This window comes from Lepidochelys kempii, chromosome 5, assembly GCF_965140285.1.
Source record: "Lepidochelys kempii isolate rLepKem1 chromosome 5, rLepKem1.hap1, whole genome shotgun sequence".
NCBI classification, from domain to species: domain Eukaryota; kingdom Metazoa; phylum Chordata; order Testudines; family Cheloniidae; genus Lepidochelys; species Lepidochelys kempii.
This window is the reverse complement of record NC_136384.1, coordinates 25,168,367-25,194,394: the sequence shown is the minus strand read 5'-3', so window position 1 is coordinate 25,194,394 and position 26,028 is coordinate 25,168,367. Positions and strand designations below refer to the sequence as shown.

The 26,028-nt window shown below is 43.1% G+C and overlaps 1 protein-coding gene across 14 annotated transcripts in view; it reads left to right on the top strand.

Annotated features, from left to right (window-relative positions):
- The window catches only part of PRLR (prolactin receptor), a 308,636-nt gene that overhangs the window by 84,848 nt on the left and 197,760 nt on the right, over positions 1-26,028 (top strand). For 13 of the 14 annotated variants that reach the window (XM_078852729.1, XM_078852735.1, XM_078852731.1 and 10 more), the window contains one exon: positions 7,406-7,489. The gene's annotated coding sequence lies outside the window, so the exon portion shown is untranslated. Of the gene's footprint in view, positions 1-4,876; positions 5,059-7,405; positions 7,490-26,028 lie in introns of those variants that run through there. The other variant, XM_073343734.2, reaches the window with a different exon arrangement.

Below are 26,028 nucleotides of genomic sequence, written 5' to 3'. Positions count from 1 at the left end.
TGTTTTTCTAAAAGATATGCTGTAGGAATAATTTTAGGGAAGTGCTATGGCCTGTGTTATACAGGAGGTCCGACTAGATGGGCACCGTGGTTCCCTTCTGGCCTTGGAATCTATGATTTTATCCTCTCTTGCTGCTATTAGTTCTCACTGCCTTTGGTTGTTTTAGAAGCAGTGTTACCAGCCAGGACAGACAAGAGGCACAGCTTTCAGCAGGGTGGATTTTTCTACCTTTTTTTTTTTCTTTTCTTTCCTCCTTATATCTATCTTTCTCCCTATTTTTGTATACATATTTTTGTATTTGTATTCTCTGTATCCTTTTTGCTCCTTTTTTTTTAATCCAGCCGTTTTGTCTTTTTCTTAAGTAGCCTTGATTCAATAAGCAACTCGATTTTGATTTTATTTTGAATGTGAAGCTCACTGGTATGTATGAGCTTGCTCAAGCCATGAAATCTTCAGGGGGGAGGTTAAATAGTATTTCTTCCTTTCGCATCTTTTCCCAAATAGCTTTTATGGCTATGGTTCACAATTACAAAAGTCTTTCATCAAGGACACTTAATTTAGTGAGTCAAAATCAGAACTGAGACTAATTAAGCCTAATCTGCCTACTTTTATGCCAATGTAAATCAGGAGTAGTCAGTGGAAGTAAAGTGCTGTAAAAACAGTGCAAGTGGAATCAGAATTGAACAGAAACAAGTCTAAATGAGCTGATTTTCCCCCCCGCCCCCCGCTTTCCACCTTGTGTACACATTTACATTTGTGCTGGAAATGGCCCACCTTGATTATCATGCACATTGTAGGGAGAGTGGTCACTTTGGATAAGCTATTACCAGCAGGAGAGTGAGTTTGTGTGTGTGGTTTTTGGAGGGGGGTGAGGGAGTGAGAGAACCTGGATTTGTGCAGGAAATGGCCCACCTTGATTATCATACACATTGTGAAGAGAGTTGTCACTTTGAATGGGCTATTACCAGCAGGAGAGTGAGTTTGGGGGGCGGGGGGCGGCAGAGGGTGAGAAAACCTGGATTTGTGCTGGAAATGGCCCAACTTGATGATCACTTTAGATAAGCTATTACCAGCAGGACAGTGGGGTGGGAGGAGGTATTGTTTCATGATCTCTGTGTGTATATAATGTCTGCTGCAGTTTCCACGGTATGCATCCGATGAAGTGAGCTGTGGCTCACGAAAGCTCATGCTCAAATAAATTGGTTAGTCTCTAAGGTGCCACAAGTACTCCTTTTCTTTTTGCAAATACAGACTAACACAGCTGTTACTCTGAAATTTACATCTGTATAAAACTTTGCCAAATCAGGATGGTAGTACTTTGAATAGAGTTTGAATAGGTGTTAATGACTATACAAGATGCAAGTCAATGAACAACCAGGCCCTGTGTATAGGTGTAACTTAAATGGTGAGAGGCCAGCATTTAAGAGAAGCCTGTAGCTTGAAAAGCAACTAACAGGAGTGTACAAGAATCTGTAAGTTAAAGTAGACTTCTACCTACTTTAATTTACTTATGGTTATGTCTTCTTCTAATTCCGTCTCATATAAATTACATCAATTTAGATTTCCTTATACTCACTTCCATGTATTGTGACTAGATAGCAAGTGAAAAATCAGGAACGGGGGGAGTAATAAGTGCCTGTATAAGACAAAGCCCTGAATATCTGGACTGTCCCTATAAAAATCGGGATATCTGGTCACCCTACTTCTATGTCAGTAAGTAGTTTAAGGGTCTCTGAGCAAAAGGACATCTCACAACACATTACACATCACCTGAATTTGGCACCCCTTTCAGTTCTATTTGCATAGACTCATAAGCAAAACTGTGCTCTGAATTTTTTGCTTTGCAAATTAACTTTAGAGTTATATTTTGGTTTACCTGTTTCTCATAAGGGCATTTTGGTAACTAAACTTTGCTCTGTGAACAAGGATTGAGCTTTGTGGCAAATAGATTCCACAGGTTTGTGTGTCTTCTCTAGCCACAAGACTTGGAATTTTTGGTGGCTAGAACCCTATCAATCTTTATAGCTGTCATTTATTTACATAGGACCACAAGTGCACATAATCGTGTTTTTTTTAATTATATAACAACACGGTCACTAACCTATTTTATATGGAAGGCAGATATACAGTGATGTGCAGCAGTACAAAACACTAAAAGTACCTTTAGCCAAAAGCCTCTGTTTTCTGCAAATTACACAAAACATTTTATTTTTCTGTCATGAAACACATGGCTATTTAGTTTACTTTGAATTTTGAAAAGTGTACTTACATCTAAGTTTTTCATATTCTTTAGCATCCTCTTCTGTGCATATTTTATGCTTATTTGACCCTTTAATGTTGTTAATATTAATTTTTTTTAAAAAACCACAGCACTGTGGTTTGAGTTTATTTTTAAAAAGGTAGAAAAGAATCTGTGCATATGTAGTTTTTATACAAATGTATATAATTTGCAAATCTATCCTTGATTTACCCACTAATTTAAATATATTAGCTGTGACACTAGAAGCTAAACTTGCAATTACAAGGCTGTAGCAAAATGTTATAGAGAGCCCATCTCTTTCCTAAATTCAAATGTTTTTGCAGAAGCAGTAAGTAATCAAATGTTAGGTTTATTTTACTATAAAGCTTTCTGTGGCTTAGTTGGTCATTAAACTATCGCTCACCCTTCTGGAAACAGCTGCCTTTGAACTATTTGTTTATGAGCCTTGTTCTCCTTCTTAAAATCAGATCAAACTCTGACATGCAACAGCTGCTGCTGCTGCTAAGTATGCAAGGTTCTTAGAGTAGATTGTGTGTCAGCTTCAACTGGACTGAGAAGTTAAAGGGTTGCTTGTCTTTCTGGCAAAGAGAACCTTGAACGACCTGACTGACTGTAGCTGAAAAATCCTTACCCAAACTCTCTCCTCCCCAGTCATTACAGTCCTCTAAACCAGGGCTTCTCACCCTTTTTCTTTCTGAGGCCCCCTGACATGCTATAAAAACTGCATGGCCCACAGCAACTGTTTTTTTGCATATCCAGAAGCGTTAAAGCTGTGTTAAATTGATAGTTAAACACTTAAACACACAAACATATATAATGTAAAGTAGAAAAGGATAATATAGGTACAAAAATAAATATTATGTTCAAATATTAATATGCCTGAGCTCTGCCGCCCAGGGCTGAAGCCAAAACCTGCGCCCTCCCTTGCAGGACTCCCTGTCGCATGGGGCCCCAGGCAGTTGCCCTGTTTGCTGTCTCCTAAGGCCAGCGCTGCTGAAGCCAATAGCTTTCAGCATATCATGCAGGAAAATTAACATGCTCTCTGCTCTATTTTTTAAAAAATAATTTAAAAAAAATTGTCCAAATAGCATGAGGTGAAATGACTTTTTTTGGGGGGGGGTTGGGGAGGGTATGGTCTCTAGCTTATTTTGGCAGACCCACTGAAATATGGGGTGGGGAGGGGTGTAGAACAACACCTCTAAATAGAGCAGTAACAGACCATTCTGCTTGAGGCTCCCACCAGTAACACCGACAGACCCCGGTTGTCGGCAGGCAGGATCGAACCAGGGATCTCTGGAGCTTAGTGCATGAGCCAAAAGCCAGCTGGCTATTAGCTAAGGCTTTAGAGTAGACTCATTTTTGTGTCTATTTAAGTGGTCTCAGTGCCACTAGATGGGCCAGAACACCAGACCCAGAAGGCATATGGGTTACATACCTGCTTGTAAGGCATCATTTCAGTAGGCCCATTCCCCTCCCCTGTCACTGGCAGATCAGTTTTGCCCATCCCTTTTCTTCCTCCCCACCACAATTCTCTTTGCTTTATTTCTACTCAGTCACATCTGGCCACCCTTTTCTCTGGCAATTCAGTAACTGCTGTGTCCTCAGGCTGTTCAGCCTCATAGACTTTAAGGTCAGAAAGAAACATCATGATCATTAGTCTGACCTCTTCCACATTGCAGGCCACAGAACCTCACCCACCCCTGAAATAGACCCTGAACCTCTGGCTGAGTTACTGAAGTCCTCAAATCATGGTTTAAAGATTAAAGTTACAGAGAATTCACCATTTACACTAGTTTAAACTTGCAAGTGACTCATGCCCATGCTGCAGAGGAAGCCCCCCACCCCAACACCACCACCACCCAAAAAAACAAAAAACACCAATGCAGGATCTCTGCCAATTTGACTCAGCCTGCCTCCAGCCTCTGCAGTTCTGCTTGTTAAAAGGCAAGAAACCTGACACTTGCCCAGATACAACTTTTCCCAGGCTTCTTGGCATTAGGACTTTTCCCATCCTGCCTCTGGCTGTAAATAGCAAGGGTGTTTGTTTCAGGACTGAGATGATTTGGCGCAGTAACACATGGAAGCTTGTCCAACACCTACCAGCTCAGTCCCTCACTTTTATAAAATCTAATTTTCAAATATTTAAAGGAAGTGTTTTAAGGAACCTCCTTACACAGTGAAAAATTAACTCTCTTGTCGGACATCATGCCCCTTTCTTAGAAAGCAGCTTGTTGATGAAAACGCTCTCTATGTAACAGTGGTAGGTTTTTTTAAGCATGTACAAACTCCACATACTAAAAGGGTACCAACGTGGCATTTGTTGGACTATGGGCAGTTACTCAAGAGCTGTATATCATCCTAACTTTGGTAATTAATACAGTTATAAATTTTGTTTTTTATTGTTTAAAGATCCCTGCATATAGATTGAACTTTCTTCTAAACCTTTGGGAGGGTACCACAGCTGGCCTGACCATGAGGCGAACTGAGGCGGCCTCCTCAGGTGCCAGACTGTGTGTGTGTTGTGGGGGGACGCCACTAGGACCCAGAGTGTAGAAAGGAGCCAGTTATGCCTTTAAGACTCTGATATCTTCCCTCACTCAGTCCCTGCTACCAGCCTGCTTATTTGTCCCCTTCAATCAAGTGTTGAGAGCCACTAAGCTGGCACAGAACAGCAGTCATGAGTGAAAGAAGAAAACGCCCCTCTGGGGCAGCATTCAGAAAAAGGAAGCAAGCAAAGGAAGCTTTTCTATCTAAGCAGGAAGGAGCTCTCCTGAGATACATAGACACAAATGTTCACGGTGAGCCTTCCAGCCCCGGTGAGGATGTGAGTGGTGAGGAGATGCCTGATCTTCCAGTTAGTCAGAGTGCAGGTGACCAGGAAGCTACTGCAGCATCCATATCTCCATCTTAAATCGATGTAACCCATGCACATGCCTGAAGAAACGTGTAGATCAGAGAAGAGTGTGGTGGAGGCTCAAGAAACAGCTGCTGCTGAGTTTCCTTCCCCCTGAGGCCCTGCCCCCAGCTAGGCTGGAAGTTGCCCTGCTGTGGTAGATAGGGTGCCCAAACTCCTCCCTGCCCCCCTGTATGGAGCCCTCCTGAGCTCCTCTTTCCACAGGCAAATGGTGACTCACCGCACAGCTCTGCTCTAGTGAGTGACTCTCAAACCCCACCTCACGGGACCCTGTACTCACTCATCGTCTCAGTGGCATGAATGCCTCAAACTCCCCAGGAGCTGGGAGTCATGCCAAGGTCTTCCCAACCTTGTAGCATCACCAGCAAGAATGATTCAGTAGGCCACAGCCTTATCTCTGTGCAGTCCCCACCCCACCTGTCCTGTGACCTTCAGGTCACACCCTCAGGTGACCCATGTGCAGCCACATCCTCCTCCTCCTCCTCATCACCTTTGGGTCCTGCCCCCAGGTGAGCCCTCCACAGCCCTAAATCTTGCCTTCATTAGATTGCCCATGTGTAACCAAGAGCGCTTGGTCCACCTAACCATCCCTGCTGGTGATGTGTGAGCCAGACTAGCCTCTGGTTGCCTCTCCCATCACTGGGCTGAGTCTGTGGGGCTAACCGGAGGTTTTGTTTCCCTGAGAGCTGGCAGCTCTGACTGTTACCTCCAAGGGGCATTCTGTGCAGCATATAGGGGCTGTTATGCCAGAGGTACTTCTTGCTGTTAACCGCAACTGGTAGCAGAGTTGACTGCTGTCCCCTCCTGTCTGTGATGCCAGGCTTTTGGGAGCCATGGCTCTGGTAGCCCCATAACCCCTGTCAGCAGCTCTACATGGAGGTTCCTTTTAGTGTGAGGAGACCCTTGGGTTTCAGCATTTCCAGACTGAGTGTTTTTTGTAAGGTTGGGTGATTGGCTCCTGCATGGGGGAGATGTCTAGCTTGCTATCTTAAGGTTTTGTCCTTCTGTCCATCGCTGTGGTATCTGAGCACCTTCCACATAAGATCAATAGCAATAAGGAAGTCCCTAGTGCCAGGCAGTCTAAGTAGGGAGTTAGATAACGGGAAGGCCTCATGGGTGGGGAGATCAGAATAGGCATTCCATAACTGATCAGTGGACTCCCTATACTTCATGAACCCATCCTGGCCTCCTGCATAGCAGCAAAGAGACAGGGAGTACACACCCCCAGGGACTGGCCCACGGTTTGAGGAGGCTGAAGAGATGGGAACTAATGATGTTGGGGGAAAGGGCCCTGATGAGGAGAGTCTGTACAGAAGGGGAAAATAAAGAAAATGCTCTTAAAAATAATGGGCAGCAAGTCCAGAGTCACTTGTTCCTGGGGTGGGGCCTTGAGAGAGTCCAGGGGATCTGGTTTGATAGGGAACTCTAACAATGCTAGGTTGTCAGGCTCGGTAACTGCAGAGTCCCTCATCACTACCCTCCTAGCAACCATAATGTTCACTTGTTATGTTGGCTTTTAAGAATGATTGGAGCTCTTTGGAGTAGGGACCATCCTTTATTCTGTATTTGTGATGTCTGTGTATTCTCGTGAAATGGAGCTCTGAACCACAGGGTTAACCCCCTCCAGAGCCAGAGAAGGAGAGATGCTGAGATTGTGGATCCCTTAAGAGCTGCCCAGGGAGCCCCACATCCTCAACCTGCCCTGGGTGGGGGGGCCCAAAAGCAGCCCCCAGCCCATGTCTCTGCCCCCCCAGAGCATGCCACCCAAGGCAGGTTGAAGATCCAGGGCTCCCCCCAGCAGCCTTAGGCTCTCTCAGCAGCTCTTAACATGGCCTGGCTCCAGCTTCTGGCCAGGCCAGTGGGCAGGACCTTGGGTAGGAAGGGGAGGAGCCCCATGGCAGCAGGTGTATGGGGCCCAAATGTTCTTTGTGCCCAGAGCCCCAATAAATCTTAATCCACCTCTGGTAATTTGCTAAATTTTGTTTCTGCTGATAGAGAAGATAAAGAATGTGACATCTTCAAGAGTACCATCAAACGGAGCCATCTGTACCAAGTTAGTCTTTGATAAGTATAGCTGTTTGTATTATAAATGCCACATCATTCTTAGTGCTTATATAGTTTTATTGAGATGGCTAGGTAGTGTGGCTATAGACATTTAAATCTTTAATAAATTACACCTAAAATATAAGGACCAATTACTGATGACATCTGGTTACATTTTTTTTCCCCAGATTCCAGTATGACATCAGGAGCTGCTTCCCCCACATTTTGCACAGGAGGAGAAAGAAAAGCAAAAGGGAGAAGATAATGATGTGGTAGGACAGCTATCTGCCATGAAAGTATTTGCCATGTGTTGTTAAAAGAAACATTTAAAAGGAATACCACATTTTTATTTGACAAAGTACTATTAAAATTTGTTTAAATAAAATGTTTTAATATATTGTACTTTTATACAGGGATCTCAAAATGCTTGTTATACAATTAACTAAGCCTACAACACCCTGTATCGTTGTGGTGTTCTACCCTTTTTACAAAAAAGTTTTGGTGCTTGACATTATTAAGGCCATTTTGACGAAGGTCCACTAATTTGGGGTTGCTCAGTTCCTGAGTGCCAAACTTGAGACATCTAGGACCTGATTTTTAAAGTAAAGAACATATGCAAGGGAAAGATGAAAACTCTGTAAACAATATGGAGAGTTTCCTGCATTACTTTGTTGAAAGGAAAAGACACAGAAATGAGGAGGGAAGAGGGAAACTCAGAGAATTTATAGGAGTCAAGTTAGATGAAAACTGATCTCATACTTGAGTTCATACTCCCAGCCGCAAATGATTATATGTAGGGACAGTGGGTCCAGTGTAAGCCAAAGATGGCTTCAGAATTCACAGGTAAAAATGTGAATCTTCACCTTTTTTTTACACACAAACCACTATTTCATCAAATGAAGTAGAAAAGCAAAATAAAGATACAGAATGATCTGAAGTAAGAGTGAGCATTTTAGTGCAAATAGTTGCAGATTTTTTTTCTCAATTTTTTCTCAATTTTTTCTCAATCTCTGGTAATATGTTACACTCCATGAGGATGCTGTGATTCACACAACTTTCAATTGCTACATAAATCAAACAGCCAAAAAACAGTAGTTGGATCGATTTAATTTAGAATGTTAAGTAGCTGGCACACGATAATAGTTGTGAGCATGTGCGTCATTAAGACTTAATCATTGTTCTTGGTACAACAAAAAAGGACACATTAGAAGTCATGTATCAGAGGGGTAGCCGTATTAGTCTGGATCTGTAAAGGTGGCAGAGACCTGTGGCACCTTATAGACTAACAGATGTATTGAAGCATAAGCTTTCGTGGGTGAATACCCACTTCGTCGGATGCACTGACGAAAGCTTATGCTCCAATACATCTGTTAGTCTATAAGGTGCCACAGGACTCTTTGCCATTAAAAGTCATGTTTCAAATAGTTGTTAATAAATGAACTACTCCAACCTAGTCTCCTAAAATGTACCACTATCCTTGGAGTTATCTTGCCAGCTTTGAAGATCATGCAGTATTGTGCTGTAATCCCAGAAATACTACATTGTGCGTAACTTCTGCACATTAATGCACGTCTCCAACAGAGAACTAACTAGGATATGAGTTTCAACACAAGTCCTGTTGCATGTAATTGATTTCCTTTTCAACACTGTGAAGGTTTAGTTCTTTCTAGGAGATGTAATTATTAACAAGTTTCAGCTGGGTCACTTTATTGAAGGATGAAAACCTATTGGAATGCCAAAAGAGTTATAACTGTATGGTTCTATAATTCAAAGTAGTTTGCAGAATATGGCAAGACTAACAGATCCTAAGATTAATCAGAAATGACAGATGATTGAAAGATTAGTACTGTAGTCTCTGTATCAGCCAGCAGTCAAAGGACTCTAAAATTTCTTTGATCATATATTCTTAGATCATGACGTGTATTACCTGGTCATCATGGTTTTAATCTTCTGTGGAAAAAAAATATGGCATGATATGCTAATTCCTAGTCAGCATCACAAAACCCACCTATAATTTTAGTACAACTGTCAGTATCTGGTCAAGAGAGGCCCAGGTCAGGAATGGGAGGGGCTTTGTGTATTATGAGTGAGGTGCAGTACTGCAAAACTTGCACATCACTTGTCCGCACTTTCATGAGGACCAAAAATAAATAAATCACCAAGCCACATATCAATGAAAAGGTCAAGGTCCTGGAAAAGTGAGCTGAGACTGTTCTGCCATGTGATAGACAGGAACTCTGAGCTACATAGAACTCTTCTTCAGTCTGGGAAAGGTACTCAGGGTGTCACAGCTAAATAAAAGATTGAACAGATAGTTTAGCATAAGTAATTAGTACATATTTTAAGGCAGTAGCTCTCAACCTTTCCAGACTTCGGTACCCCTTTCAGGAGTCTGATTTGTCTTGGGTAACTGCTAAGTTTCACCTCACTTAAAAACTACTTGCTTACAAAATTTGTGTGCTGTGACACTTTTGTATTTTTATGTCCATTACTGAAAAATTGCTTACTTTCTCATTTTTGCCATATAATTATAAAATAAATCAATTGGAATATGAATATTGTACTCACAGTTCAGCATATAGCAGGGATGGCCAAACTTACTGACCCTCCGTATACGATAATCTTCAGAAGTTCGAGAGCGGGGGCACACCTGCCGAGGCTCGGGGCTTTAGGTCTGTGGGAGGCGCCTGCCAGGGCTCGGGGCTTCACAGAACTGAAACTGCTTTAGTGGCACTGATGGATGATCATTTGTCAATGGATGAAGGACAGACATCCATTCTCATCCTCCTGGACCCCTCTGAAGTGTCTGACAGGTAAGCATGAGATACTGCAGTCTTGCCTAAGAGAGGTGTCAGGAGTCCAGGGTAATGTGATAAAAAGGTTTAAGTTCTTCCTGGAGAACTGCACCCAGAGAGTAGTAATGGGAAATCTCACCTACACCACCAGACCCTTGTCTAGTCTATCTTCATGCAAACTCTATATAAACTGCTCAGATGACATGGAATGAAGTGCCAGCAATATGCAGCTCTATCTGTCCTTCCTCACATACTATCAAGATTGCCCAGTGCTTGGATGATCTCTACTGATGGATGAAGAACAGCTGGCTGAAGTGGAACTCAAACAAAACAGGTGATGCTGGTGGATAGAGGAAAATATTCTGAGGGGTTTGCAGCCATGGTGCAGTCTCCTTTGAATAAAGATTCACACACACAATCAATTCATTGCATAGTCTTGAATTCTTCATTGTTGCTAATGAGTAATGCTTTTTTACCACTTCTGGTGGGCTAGGGGACTCCATCCCACCCTAGTAGATGAAGACCTGGCCTCAGGTATTCATGCCTGTGGCAGGGTGGACTAGGTCCAGAGGCTCCTTACTGGAGGCCTTGTGGCCCTGCATCACCCTGCCCCAGAATAGAGCAGAGAGAAGTCCTCTAGACAGCCTAGAGTGGCTGCAGAGGAGTGATCAATAAGGGGCCAGAAGGGCCAGATAAAAGGACAGCAGCAGAGCAGCACCTTCAGTTGCTGTGTGGAGCTTGATGAGGGAGGCCTGGGTGCCTGGCTGGCTAAAGGAGCAGCAGGTCAAAGACAGCTCACTGTAGAGAGCTCGCCAGGCAGAACTGAGCCCAGGGAAGGGTGCCAAAGACCAGGTGCCTGGCTGGCTGGATAGAGTAGCAGCAGGACCATGAAAAGGTCAGTGTGGGCAGGCTGAGCCCAGGACCTGGCCAGATCAGGCGAGGGTACTGAGATCAGCCCTGATGGTCTGGTTGCAGACTGAGCCTAGGGAGGGCTGCTGAAAAGGATGCCAGATAAGGGTACTGAGATGGCCCTGGCTGTGTAGTTGAAGAAGGCAGTGCCTTGGGGAAGAAGCCTTAGAGCTACAGCCCCATACCAGGGCTGAGAAAGAACTTGGACTTGAAGGGAGAACGGTGTATGCGGCTCGGCCAGAGGGCTGAGTTGCTGAAGACCCGCCAAGAGAACCATCAGCTTGGGGTGTGCTTGCGAGAGGTAGATGCAACCCTGATATAAGAACTAACACCAAAAGCAGGCTTATGCCTAACTGAGAGAAAGGGGGCCATCCACAACAGGTGGGTGTCCTCCTCCTGAAAAAGAACTGTGATGACAGGTATACTGACCAGAGAAAAGGGGGTACGCACGAGAGGCGGGTGCTACCCTATTACAATGCTTTCGTCTCCTCTCAGCTGCACTACAGCAATGTGATATACCTGAGCATGCTTCAGTGCTCAGGAAACACAAACTAGCACAGAATGCTGCAGCGTATCTTCTCAGTAACAGGCTACCATGAGCACATCACACCTGTCCTCCCCTCTTAGCATTGGGTTCCCATAGAATTTTGAATCAAATTGAAGGCCTCGGTCCTTATCTTCAAACTACTCCATAGCATGGACCCAGGCTTTCTAAAAGACTGTCTAAAGCTCCAGGACAAAGACAGTGGTTGACCACTTTGCTGCTCTGGCATAATAGAACTCTCAACGAGAAGGGTAAAGCTTGTCCATGCAGGAGATGGAACCATCTCCAGGGGTGGTCCAAGACTGGAATAAACTCCCTTAGGAACTAAGGACCATCACAAACCTCACCACTTTCCGCTCCATGCAGAAGGCACATTTCTTTGACCTCCTCTTCTTGAATGTAAATACATAGCAACAGGTTTATTTATTAATAATAAAAACAAAACCTACCCAAACAAGACACTCCACTGCAGACACTTCTCTCTTAGGGGAGAGGATGAGAGAACAAACAACACGGGACAGCTGTGTAGTTGTAGAACTGACAGACCCCAGTCATCGGCGAGATTGAAACTGGGATCGCTGGAGCTTAATGCATGAGCCTCTACTGCATGAGCTAAAAGCCATATGGCTGTTAACTAAAGCTTTAGAGCAAACTCATTACTTTTTTTTTTTTGTCTCTGTGCCACTAGATGGGACAGAACACCACACCCAGGAAGTGTGTGGGCTACAAAGTGACATTGTTTAATACACTACTGGAAGGCACTCCTATATGATGGTGCTAAAACCCTGTATAGAATAGATTTTTTGTCCTTGAGTAAAGCTGATTCTCTCCAGACTTTGCATACTACTTTGGTAAACTTGCAGAGCTTTTAAGCTATCTAAATCTGATTGGTTTGTCTGATAGAGCTTAAAAATGAACATTGTAAGTGCTATAGACAGTTCTTGCTCACTTTGGTCTGGTGTGTTTGTGACCCATTTGGGGGAAAATCAGTCAGCCACAGCCAACTCCTGTTTTAGCCTTCTACTCAGGCTCTCTTATTCATCTGCCACATAAACACAACAAATATGGAAAAGTAACAAAAGTGATAGTCCTGACCTGGACTAATACTGCAGGGTCCCCTATCCCCCAGTAGCTGAAGGGTCTCAGCCAGAAGGACTACAGGACCTACCTCCCCCTTCAGACTTCTGCCCCTCCTTCCCCTTACAGCTGGGAATCCGAGCTAGTCATTAGCTGCTTCTCAGCTAGATCAGCTGGTTCCCTAACACCTACCTACTGGGCTTCTCCTTAGGCCAGTGCTTTCTGCAATCTGGCTGTGCAGGCTCTTAAAGGGGCAGACCACCCTACTCCACTCCCCTTGTAAGAATAAAGCTTTCAAGCTCTGTAGATTGTGCCAAGCTCCACAGTCCATGGTTGCAGACCATATATGCATCCTCAGACATCATATGGTGGTTATACTTACAGCTGGTTAGGAATTTTTCAGAGCATTTTTAATTTTGGAGAGTGGGGGTCAGGGCCGGCCCACAACATTTTGGCACCTGAGGTGGGGAGCTCAAATGATGGCCCCATGCCCCCTCGCTTAGGCCAAAACATTGAAAGGTCTCAATTCTGTCTTCTTCCTGTTCTACCCTTATCATGGTACTGTTTTGCTACCCACCTCAATAAAGGAGAACTAACAACTTAAAATGCCTTGTTCAAAAATTTTAAGTAACATTTAACTTTCAAACACCTGAACAGCAAATGTAACTTTTCTTGTCTGCATAGTAAACACTGGCATTTTTATCTGTTTGAATAATCAATGTGGTGCCTTCTTGGTTGCAAAGATTTGAACTGCTTCCTGAACGTCCACAGTCTGGGCCAGCTCATGCTCTATTGAGATGGTTGCAAGGCCGACCAGCCTCTTCTGTGTCATTGTGGAGCGTAGGTGTTTTATTAACTTCAGCTTGGAGAAGCTGCGTTCTCCACTGACAACTGTTACAGGAAGTGTTAGAAGTATGCACTGAGCAACAAAAGCATTTGGAAAGAGGGCGGTCATCTTATTTGTGCACATATATTCCAGAACAGCCTTTGGAGTTGATCCTGCTGAAATGTATCTTGAAAGAGCTTTCAGTTCATCACGTAAATCACTCGCATCAACATCATGCATGTCATCATGTGTCCACACTGTCTCTAGTGCCCTGCATTGCTGGTATAGGTCTTCTTCAGGTATAGTGAGGAGTTTTGGAATATCATACAACATCCCAAATACACTGCTGTGTTCCTTGAGCTGCATGAAATGTTCTTCAGCTGACTGTATTGCACAATCTAGCACCTGGTTAAAGAATTCAACTTTGAATTGTTGTTTGGGGTCTCTTATGGGATTATCCTGTGCCTCGTAATCAAAATGTCTTCATCTTCTGTGACTCTTGTATTCTTGAATGGGTGGGAAAATAGCTTCAGTGTGAAGTTCCTCTGCCAACTTCTTTGCACTCTTCAGAATGTTTTGAAATCCCTCATCCAACCGGTAAGACTGTAGGTATGACTTTGCTTTGTCCATTTGTTCCATTGCTCCAGATACATCAAGGTCAACACCTTGGAGTCTCTTGCTTACAACATTTATTTCAAATAGTATGTCATGCCACAACACTAAGCCACACAGAAATTTGAAGTTATGTATGTTTCTGGTGATTCCATTTCCCCCTGCCACTGTTCTCCCACAAACAGTTCCTGTCATAGCATTATCCTCCATAATGGCAACTATGGCATCATCTGTCTTCCCAATTTGGTGTTTGATAGGCTTTATCGCCGCCACTCGACTTTCCCATTGTGTGGCTCTCAGTGGTTTCAATGTCAGAGAGGATGTTCCCAGATGTTGCTTCAAAATTTGCCATCGATGAGTTGATGCAGAGAAAATACACAGATGCTTTGAATTACATTAAAAACTTCAGCAGCCTCACTAGAAGCTGATGCTGCATCACTGACCACCAAGTTCAATGAATGAGAACTGCATGGGACAAAAAAAGCTCAAGGGTTTAACTCTCGGATCCGTGTCTGCACTCCTCTGTTCTTTCCTCTCATGTTGGCACCATTATCCTAGCCCTGGCCTCTCATGTCAGCTATCGCAAGTCCCATACCTTCCAGCTTTTTAAGAAGCATATTTGTCATACCAGCTCCTGTAGTATCATCAATGTCAATAAATTCTAGAAAATGCTCTCTGACAGTCACCATTGCAGGGACATTTTCACTAGGTTAAGTTGTTGTTACAAAACGCATCATTAAAGTCATTTCTTCCGTATGGCTGATGTCAGCTCTGCAGTCCAGAATAACAGAGTAATATCTTACTGACTTCAGATCTGCCACAATCTTCTGTTTGACTTTTGTTGCCAGTAATTGTATGATCTCATTTTGAATTGTTTTTCCAAGGTAGTGGTGTGTGTACATTTCTTGGGTGGTGACTCTTAAGATGCTCCTGGAGTACAGCATCAAACTCAGCCATCAGCTCCACAATTTTAAGGAAGTTTCCATTGTTTGGCACATATAGCTGATCTGAAGTGCCACGCAGTGCTAGGTTTTGGGTAGCAAGCATTCTCACAATGGCAATGAGCCTTTTCAGAACATTTTTCCAGTGAAGAGACTCTGGTGCAATCGTCTCTTGATGCTGATCATCTATGGTGGCCTTTAACCCTTAGTCTCATCTCAAGCTCTTTTCACCTATGAAATGCGCTCTGGTGAATGGCTGTCTTCTCATGGCATGCCAGATTTCTAGCCAGATTTTTCCAGTCCTTTGTTCCTGTAGCACCCAGTGTGGCTGGAACAGTAGACTGGAAGAGTCTACAACAAAAACAGTATGCAGCATTCTGGGTTTTTGAGTACATAAGCCATGGCTTCTCCACTTTTTCACCATTGGGGATTTCACACCAGTAATGTGTTGGATGGAAACTTCTGTTTTCATTGTCTTTGGGGAACATGAAGTTTTTCCACTTGCTGTGGCCCATGCAGTACAAGCAAGTGCCTCAGGCTACTGCTCAAGTGGGTCCACAGTGCTGGATCATCTAGACTTAAGGAACTAAACTCAGCAGCAGCTGTTTCTTGCGCCTCCACCACACTCTTCTCTGATCTACACTTTTCCACAGGCATGTCCATGGGTTACATCCAATTAAGATGGAGATATGGATGCTCCAGTAGCTGCCTGGTCACCTGCACTCTGACTAACTGGAAGATCAGGCATCTCTTCACCACTCACATCCTCACTGGGGCCGGAAGGTTCACCGTGAACATTTGTGTCTATGTATCTCAGGAGAGCTCCTTCCTGTTTAGATAGAAAAGCTTCCTTTGCTTGCTTCCTTTTTCTGAATGCTGCCCCAGAGGGGCGTTTTCTTCTTTCACTCATGACTGCTGTTCTGTGCCAGCTATAGTGGCTCTCAACAACACAAGATAACTGGCTCTGTGGATCAGGGGAAAGCAGTGGACGTGTTGTTCCTTGACTTTAGCAAAGCTTTTGACACAGTCTCCCAAAGTATGCTTGCCAGCAAGTTAAAGAAGTATGGGCTGGATGAATGGACTATAAGGTGGATAGAAAGCTGGCTAGATCGTCAGGCTCAACAGGTAGAGACCAATGGCTCCATGTCTAGTTGGCAGCCGGTATCAAGTGGAGTGCCCCAAGGGTCGGTCCTCAGGCCGGTTTTGTTCAATATCTTCATAAATAATCTGGAGGATGGTGTGGATTGCACCCTCAGCAAGTTTGCAGATGACTCTAAACTGAGAGGAGAGGTAGATACGCTGGAGGGTAGGGATAGGATACAGAAGGCCCTAGACAAATTAGAGGATTGGTCCAAAAGAAATCTGATGAGGTTCAACAAGGACAAGTGCAGAGTCCTTCACTTAGGACGGAAGAATCCCATGTACTGCTACAGACTAGGGACCGAATGGCTAGGCAGCTGTTCTGCAGAAAAGGACCTAGGGGTTACAGTGGACGAGAAGCTGTATATGAGTCAACAGCATGCCCTTGTTGCCAAGAAGGCCAATGGCATTTTGGGCTGTATAAGTAGGGGCATTGCCAGCAGATCGAGGGACGTGATTGTTCCCCTCTATTCGACATTGGTGAGGCCTCATCTGGAGCACTGTGCCCAGTTTTGAGCCCCACACTACAAGAAGGATGTGGAAAAATTGGAAAGAGTCCAGCGGAGGGCAACAAAAATGATTCGGGGACTGGAACACATGACTTCTGAAGAGAGGCTGAGGGAACTAGGATTGTTTAGTCTGCGGAAGAGAAGAATGAGGGGAGATTTGATAGCTGCTTTCAAGTACCTGAAAGGGGGTTCCAAAGAGGATGGATCTAGACTGTTCTCAGTGGTAGCTGATGACAGAACAAGGAGTAATGGTCTCAAGTTGCTGTGGGGGAGGTTTAGGTTGGATATTAGGAAAAACTTTTTCACTAGGAGGGTGGTGAAACACTGGAATGCATTACCTACGGAGGTGGTGGAATCTCCTTCCTTAGAAGTTTTTAAGGTCAGGCTTGACAAAGCCCTGGCTGGGATGATTTAGTTGGGGATTGGTCCTGCTTTGAGCAGGGGGTTGGACTAGATGACCTCCTGAGGTCCCTTCCAACCCTGATATTCTATGATTCTATGATTGAAGGGGACAAATAAGCAGGCTGGTAGCAGGGCCTGAGTGAGGGAAGATATCAGTGTCTTAAGGGCCTAACTGGCTCCTACTACTTAGTTGACTGCCTGTTCTCCTCAAGTGCGTTCAGGGAAGCAGCAGGAAAAAGGAAGCTCCCTGAGAAGCTGGTGTTAATCAGTCCAGGCTCCTGGGGATGCTAGAAAGGTACATAAGAGGCTCCTCCTCCTCCTCTCTCTCTCCCTGCAGCTCCTGCTGCTTTCTGTTATTCCCTCTCACCTTTTCTCCTGCCTGCTTGTTATGTCTCTTGTGCCCTCCTTCCTCCAGCACAGCACTCCACCATCTCTGTGCATCTAGAGCAGAGAGAATACATATGCACCAGCAGCAGACACAATTTTCTACACTCTGGGTCCTAGTGACGCCCCCCTCCCCCCCCCCCCCCCGCAACACACATACAGTCTGGCACGTGAGGCGGCCGCCTCAGTTTGCCTCATGGTAAGGCCAGCCCTGGTGGGGGTGGTGTCAAAAATGCCACTTAGTCAAAACTAAACTGCATCAGGTAAAGCAGGGAACTGAACCTGTGTCACTCATATCTTGGACAACTGCCCTAGCCTGTGGTCTATTAGCTACTCTGAGCACTTTGCCATAGTAAAACTTTGAAAGGTCTTGTTTTCATCCCACTGCTGAACAAAACCAAATACTGAAACCTCTAAACTTTTCATGAGATAGATTTTTTGTTTTCTAGCCAGTTATGATCTCTGTGGAATAGAAACTTAACAAAATTTTGTAGAAATGGTTAAATTAGGCCTGTGCATTAGTTTTCATTGGTGCTTAATGTATAAAGTACATCTGCATTTTTTTTTGCTAAAGATATGTTTTGAGTTATGCGTGAAAATAACTTTCCATTTAAAAAAACCTTAGAAACTTTTTGAAGTCCCTTAAATGGAATTCAAATTCTTCTCTCTTTCATGTATAGCAAAAGTGGAAACAAGATAATATAGTACATCTGTTACATTTCTGGTTCTTATTATGGCTTCAGTTCTTTTTTTAATCTTCTCCAAGGGAATGTGAGTTTCAATTGTTTCTTCTCAAGATGAATTTCTCTCCTCCACCCCCACCACTATTTTGCACCATAATAAATCATCTTTGTTGTGAGCTTGTACACTGTATTGCAGAAAATGACATATCATTTTCAACTCTGTATTTTTTGTATTGTATCCCAAAGCTTGCACCATGTCATGCCATGCCCCTGTTTGAATCCCTCCCATAACCTTCCACATTAAGCTTCTACTTCTCTTCAGGACTGCACATCTCCTTTCCTGCTTCCATCTCTAATCTCATTTCTTCCTGCTCTCCTTCTTGCTTTCTTCATTCAATCCAAGCCATGTTCCTGTCATCTTCCTTATCCATTTCCCATTCCCTGAGTCAAGTGCCTACTTTCAAGAGCATCCAGTAACCATTTTGAGGACTAAAGGGGGCAGTTCTGTGGACCACCACTAGAGGGTTTATTGAGTTGTCTCTGTCTATGTGGGTGTCCTTCCAATTCTAGACACTGACTGGGGAACAAACATCAACCCACATAAGTTTACAATTTTAAATAATTTATTAACTAAACTAAATAACTAAGCAAAATACATGTGACAGATATGGCAATATTCTGGCCAAAGTTTATTGGATTAAATTAAATCTTACTGTATTAAATTTATGTATCATTGCGGGCCAGGAATTTTTATGTAATTTCATGGGAGAGGATGAGCCACAGCCTTCCAGGAACTGAAAACAGTGTGTGTGCGGCGGGGGCGATTAGGCAAATTCACTTAAGTTGTAACGCCTCCCGAGGAGCACCTCCACTTGGCGAATCTTGCGTATATTCCTCTGTTCTATTCATTCCCTCTGAAGCATCTGGCAACTTCCCACTGTCAGAAGACAGGATCCTTGGCTAGATGAACCATTGGTCTGACCCACTATGGCCATTCTTAGCTCTTGGGTACTGGTTCAAACTGAATTCTGTAGAGACCAGCAGACAAAGAAAGGACTCTTGGATAAATAACCTGAATTTAAACGGACTCAGGGCCTTCATTCTGATCCAGAAAATGGACAGGACCTTCTGTCCAAGGGTGGGGGCAGTCTTTAGGGAAGGGCTGGAAGTAATGACACCAACCAGAGCCCTTGTGGTGCTGGGGGGTGGGGTGATCTCTGGTAAGCTTATTAGCATGTGTATTGTTTTTCATATGTTTTTTCTGTAATGCTTTTGCCTTAAGAATAAACCTTCTTGGTTTTGTTTTCTTTTTTCCAGTTTTTATTAGTAGAGGGATGCCTCTGCCTCAGCATCCTTGCACTTCTTGTTTTTAGACTCCAGCAGGTTTATACTCTTACAATGTGATAGTTGCGACTCTTATAGTTTCATTTGGCTTCAGGAGGCTGTTGGCTGGTTGAAAGATTGGCTAGTGGTTTTCTTGGCTCAGCTGGATAACGCTGATGGACAGGGCTGGCTGGACATATGACTCCTGTGCCAAATCATATTTAGAAAGCTTGTCCTTAACATTTGGTCTGAGTTAACAGTAACCACATAGTCATCGTTTCCATCTTAGGCTCAAAACATGCTGGGCAAAATTAATCCCTGGTGCAAGTCCACTGAAGTCTTATATTAGCATGAGGGATGACTCCTGTTTCCATTCTATTAGTATAAAGCTTTTCTTTTCCATAACAAACTCTTTGCCTTGATTGCATCCTTCTGGATGTGATTTTTTGTTTTGTGCAAAATAAAGCACATAAATACAGGGAAATGAAACTTTGTAGTGGTAGAAAAATCAAATGCAAAGTACTGACATTTCTGCCACCACTTTTAATTAAAAATGTGTCCAATTACAAAGAAAGAGTCCTTGTTTGAAGCAAAAGCTGTAGTTCACATAATTGCACATACTATATAATGTATAGTCATTACCATAATGAAAAATCCATCATTTCTATTCTGAAGCTGTTGAGGGGCCCTAATTAAGTGGGCCTGCCAGCAGCTTCAATTCATGCACCTTTCAAAGAAAATTATACCCTATATTCAGTAAGGAAATTGTGCTGTTGTTTTTTTCAGTCTGCCACTTACAGATTTCTTAACAGAACGTGAACAGATGTTCTTCTTATTTAAAGCAAAGCAAATTTTGTAATACTTTCAAGAAAGCACGAGGTAACGCAAAATCATTCATGTTTCAGAGTAGCAGCCGTGTTAGTCTGTATACCCAAAAAGAATCATAGAGGTCATCTAGTCCAATCCCCTGCTCAAAGCAGGACCAATCTCCAATATTTGCCCCAGATCCCAAATGGCCCCCTCAAGGGTTGAATCCACAACCCTGGGTTTAGCAGGCCAATGCTCAAACCACTGAGCTATCCCTCCCCCCAAAAAAATTAAGTCTTTTTCTATAAGAGCGACAAGGTAGGTGAAGTAATATCTTTTACTGGACCAACTTCTGCTGGTGGAAGGTACAAGCTTTCGAGTTACACAGAGCTCTTCAGGTCTTGGGAAGGAAGCAGAGTGTCTCGAATAAATGCAAGTTGAGACATTTTGTTAAGCAGAAGGGGTAACATGTTGGAAGCAGTCACTTGAACTGAAGCGGACACCTGGGGGTTAGATTGTTGTGCACAAAGAGTTTGAACTAGGCAATTAAGGGTAGCAGGGAGTTGGTGAGTTACAAATTGTTGTAATGAGTCATAAAACCAGTGTCTCTGCTAAGTCCCTGGCTTTAGAGTCTAGCAGAGTTACAAATATAAGTTCCCAGGTTTGCCTTTTGAAGGTGTTGTGCAGGTTTCCCTTGAGGACACGTATTGAAAGAACAGACATCCAGAGATTGCTTTATGAAAATTGTTCACCCACAGCTGATATGGTGTTTTTGTATCTTACCATTTTTCTGTGTGAGTTCATTTGAGAACATAGTGATTGTCTAGTTTCACACACATAAGGTTGTAGGGGTATTTGATGCATTGGATAAGATATACTGCATGTTGTGGTAGGCATGTATAGGACCCATGGATCTTGAAAGGTGCGTTTGGTGGGGGAGGGGAGGATGGATCACTGTAGTAGTGGAGATATGTCTGCAGGTTTTGCATCTGTTGTTCTGGCAGGGTCTGGTGCCACTTTGAGCTGGTGTGTCCTGGTCTATGGGGAGCTTGCTTCTGATGATGAGCTTGGAGAGGTTGGGGGCTTGTTTGAAGGCCAGAAGAAGGGATTTGGAAAGATTTCTTTCAAGATGTGGTCCCCATCAAATATGGGGTTTTATAGATATTTACAACACTTGACTCTGCCTGGTCCATAAAGGAAGTTAAATTGCAAAGTGTAAGTATGACATGGAATGATTAAATCAATAATATTTTTAGTTTACAAAATACTTGTGTCCAGATGTCATTTATTTAATGTCAAGGTAAATAATCTAATATTATCTCTAAGTGCAGACCTTAAGTACAGAGAACTATGACTACATGGGGTGTCTTTTGTAACACAATTCACATTAATTGTGAAATCTTTGGGAGTTTGTTATAAATACTCTTTACAGAATACAGAAACATATTACTATCATTTACTTATATTTTTAGTAGTACTGAAATTCCCAGTTGGAATCAGGGCCCATTGTGCTAGGTGCTGTAAAAACACATACAAAGACAGAACTCCTGTCCCAAATACCTTACAATGTGAATTAAGGTCCCCCCTGGCCCCTTGAGTATCACAAACAATAGGATGGAAGGGCAGAATGAGAGTAAATTTAGTGATCAGATGAACTTATACAGGCTAGCAATGATTTCTTTGATTATCATTTGAACTTCCCTATCAAATCTCCTGTGTTCCATTAGCACCTCTACACACACCAGAAAACATGTCCTTGGTCTTACTGCCTGTTTTTAGAACCCATACATAACTTATACAGAATGTGAGAAGTAATCTCCATCCACCCTCTACCTTCCATTATTAGTTCTTTAAAAGAAAAAAGTTATCTCCATATTTCCTTCAGACATTAGGCCCTCTCCCTGGGCATAGGTTGTTTTTCCCTTAGGTTGTTGTCAAAGTGGGACTGGAAAGATACCATGGCCCCAAAGTTTTGCCACTCTGCTGCTGTCTAGGAGGTTAAATGAGTCTCTATAGGAGTCAGAGGCAAGAGGACAGAAAGTCTATTGATTAGTTATAGAGCATATACTCAGCCCAGATTGGAATCATAGAATCATAGAATATTAGGGTTGGAAGGGACCTCAGGAGGTCATCTAGTCCAACCCCCTGCTCAAAGCAGGACCGATCCCCGACTAAATCATCCCATCCTAGGTCTGTGGGGATGTGCAGCTGGGACATCTCTGGGATGTGGGGGCTAGGGTATGGCTCCATCCCAAGAGTTGCTGTTTGCCCTCCCTCCAACCTTTTGAACATTTTTTATTGTTAATCTCTGGACTCCCTCCCACTTGTCACTATCTTTCTGAAAATATGGCTCCCCAAAGTAAATACAATCTATTCCAGGTAAAGCTGAACCAAACCTAATACAGATAGAGCATTACCTCCCGGTTCTGAGACATGATGCTGCTTATGTTGGCTTTTCTTGCTGCTCATTGCATTACAAACTCAATTCTGATTTACTCTCTGCTGTCACCCCAGGTCACTTTGAGTACTTCTGCTTCTTAGATTTCTTCCTTCTCCTGAGTATACGTGTTTTGTATTATTTTCCCTCAGATGTGTCAGTTTATGTTTACACAAGGTGATTCTAATTTTATTTTGTGCCCATATTTGTAATCTCTGCCTTGGTCCCTTTATTTCTCTATCCAAACTGGTATTCACAACTCCTGATAATTTAAGTGTTATATAAGATCAGACCTGAAACTGATCCCTGCAATATCTCACTAGCCACAACAAACCAGACTTGTACAATATATAGCAATTTACAGGATCTTAGCCCTTTTCCAGTCTGTGTGACGGTGTTCGTCTCTTAGCCAGTTGGAATTAACTTTTAAGTAAGATTAGAGACACTGTATCATTTTTTATTATTGTCATATTTACCATTTTGTTTTAGCTGTAATGAATGTCTTTGATCATATGGTTAGGTTGAAAGGGCACTATCAAGATGTGAATCACCATGGGGCAGTTGGGATAATCTTGTTTTTATATCAATATTTATTCAGGACTCTTCATATAAATAATTCAGCCACTTTGCCCTCACACACCTGCTAGATAATCTTTCTGACAATGGTCTAAAACCTGCTTATAAAATTAAACTGTGAATGTATCTAGCGCTGCAATGATACTTTACTGAGCCATAAATAGAATCACATAGAATCACAGAAGAGATACAAACAAATGTACAGCACGCACACAAAAATCCTTCACCATTTTTAAATTTAGTTAGTTTTAAGAGTTCACTGCAAGTACTCCTGGCATTGTCTTCTTCCTTTTAAGTAAAATAAGTAATCTACGTTTAGAGCTTTTCAGACTAAGATAAAACCATTTTGCCTGAATTACAAATATAGTTGAAAGTTTTTCCTGTTATTTGGAACCTCCCTTCCTTGTTGTGAGTTATTTAAAAAAAATTAAAATCCTGACTGAAAGATCAGTAGTATAGTAGTGTAGTATGCTTACACTTGATTCCTGTAGGCTTAAATTATATTGTTCAGTACATCATGTTAGCTTATTCTTCAGGAGCTCCAGAAAAGTGTTGGTCCCTATTGAAGTAGGAGAAGGCAAATCTTTCCCTGGTGTTGCCGATTCTGTACATTCATGGATAAGTACCAGATTTTAGTCTCCGAGGCTATCAGCCTCTCAGTAGCACTAAAGTCACAAACAGTCAAAGGGAAGAATCAAAAGTATCAGTGGAACTGTTTTCCTTGTGCCTGCCAGGACTTGTACACATACCTTGTTAGAGGAGATAAAATTGGTTCCAGGACTTTTAGCTGCAATAACAGATTTTAAGTACTGAAGTGTGTGTACAAAGGAACAAACATTTCAAACTTCAATCCAGGGGGAAAATAGAAACAGTTTTCTTCCTGCACAGTGCTTGGTTGAGGATAAATATTTCCTTTTCTCATTTTATCTTCCCTTTTCTCCCCTTCTCTTCTAGAGATGATGGATGATAATAGGATTTAATGCAATACTTAAGGGTGAAAGTAACCTCTTTTATGTCTTCTAGTCCAGTGCTTCTCAAGTTATCTGATGTGGGGGACCGGCAATTTTTTCCCCAATGTGCGCACAGACCGGCAGCCGATGGCTTGCGGACAGGCACCGGTCTGCGGACCACCACTTTGAGTAGCACTGTAGTCCAGCTGTATATCTCTCGGCATGACTCCCACCCTAAATTGTCTCACAACTTGATTTCAATGTGATGTTGATTACAGCTCTTCTCCCCCCTTCAATGCACGTTCCATTGCCTACACTTTATTTTAATGTTAAAAAATTCCTGCAATTTAACCTGTACTGATCTTGTTTTGGTTTCATTCTGTTGTTTCTTGTTTTATTTTTCACTCATGAGGACAGCCTGTCTCCACTGCCCTTGTACAAACTTCCCCAGAGTACACAGCAGTATATTCCGAATTCCTTTGATCTTTCCTCTCTCATTTGGGATGTTACTAGCGCTGTTCTGAACACTGGAATGGAATTGCCCAACAGAGCACTTGGAGGCCTTATGCTCCCTGGAGCTTCCCAGTATCCAGGGGAGGAGTACCTGCTACATCAGAGTGGCTGGTAGAGGGAGTGGTGCCTAGTTCTGGACTCTTCTCTGCCTTTTCTGAGGCGGCTTGCACATGAGGAAGTGCTAATGGCATGCAAGAACTGCAGCTGTGGTCAGCCCCTGTGCAGGAGCTCTTTGGGGAAAGCTCCTTTGGAAGAGCCAGTCTGACTCTTACAGTTTACTTAAGATAACTATCATGTGCCATTTCTAATTCAAGTTTTGTTTCCATAACCAATGAGCGTTGTGCTGCTCATTATAAATTTAGATAAGACTGAAAAGTGACTAGGTCCTGCTATATTCTTTCTAGATATCAAACAATTAGGTTATGCCTTGTTTGTCTGGCCAATGCAGACTGGCACCAATGGAGATTACTGAAGCTAGACAGACACTGGAAGACCCTTCAGTGACGTAGAGATTTTTAGGCCATGTCTACACTAGCATTTATGTCAGCCAAACTTTTGTCACTCAGGGGTGTGAAAAAACACACCCCGGAGTAACATAAGTTTTGTGGGCATAAGCTCCTGTGTGCACAGAGCTATGTCGGCGGGAGATGCTTTCCTGCCAATATAGCTACCGCCGCTTGTTGAGCTGGTTTTATTACGTCGACGGGAGAGCTCTCTCCTGTCAGCATAACACGAGCACTCTTACAGCGGCACAGCTGTAAGTGTAGACATGGCCTTTAGACTGTCTCAGTCAAAGTCTTTGAAGCCGCATACAGAAGAGAGGCATTTAGAGAGATCAATGGAAACAGTGTCTCTTAAATTTTTTACAGAAGCAGAGAGAAATAATTAAGGAGCCGGTTGAAATCTGCGGAGACAGGATAGCGGCTGTTCTGAGTGGGTCTCATTTTCTCCCTGCTGAGCAGCTGATGTGATCTCAGGTCTTTCTTGGGCTGCTGGTGATGCTATGAATACAGAGAAGGAGTTTCCCTCTCCTCCATGTAGCTCTTTGACGCATCTTGGGATGCCCCACGGAACTTCCCTGGGAAGAGCTAATCCCCTCCAGAACAGGGTTAACTGTGGACACAGTACTACTGTTCTTTGTAGTCTGGTTCTGGCATGCTAAACAGTGGAGAGTACCATGAAAAGGTCCATTGAGACAGCTGTTCAGTCTTCCTCATGCATAGCAGCTGTGCCCTCTGGAGATTCCAGTACGCTGCATCCACTTACCCTGTGGGGAACAGGTTTAAATGGCCCACTGGAGATAAAAAATAGAAGGAAGAAGAAAATTTGAAAAATCATCAGGATACAGTGTGGCACAATGAGTGTGGGCATAGATATTCTTAA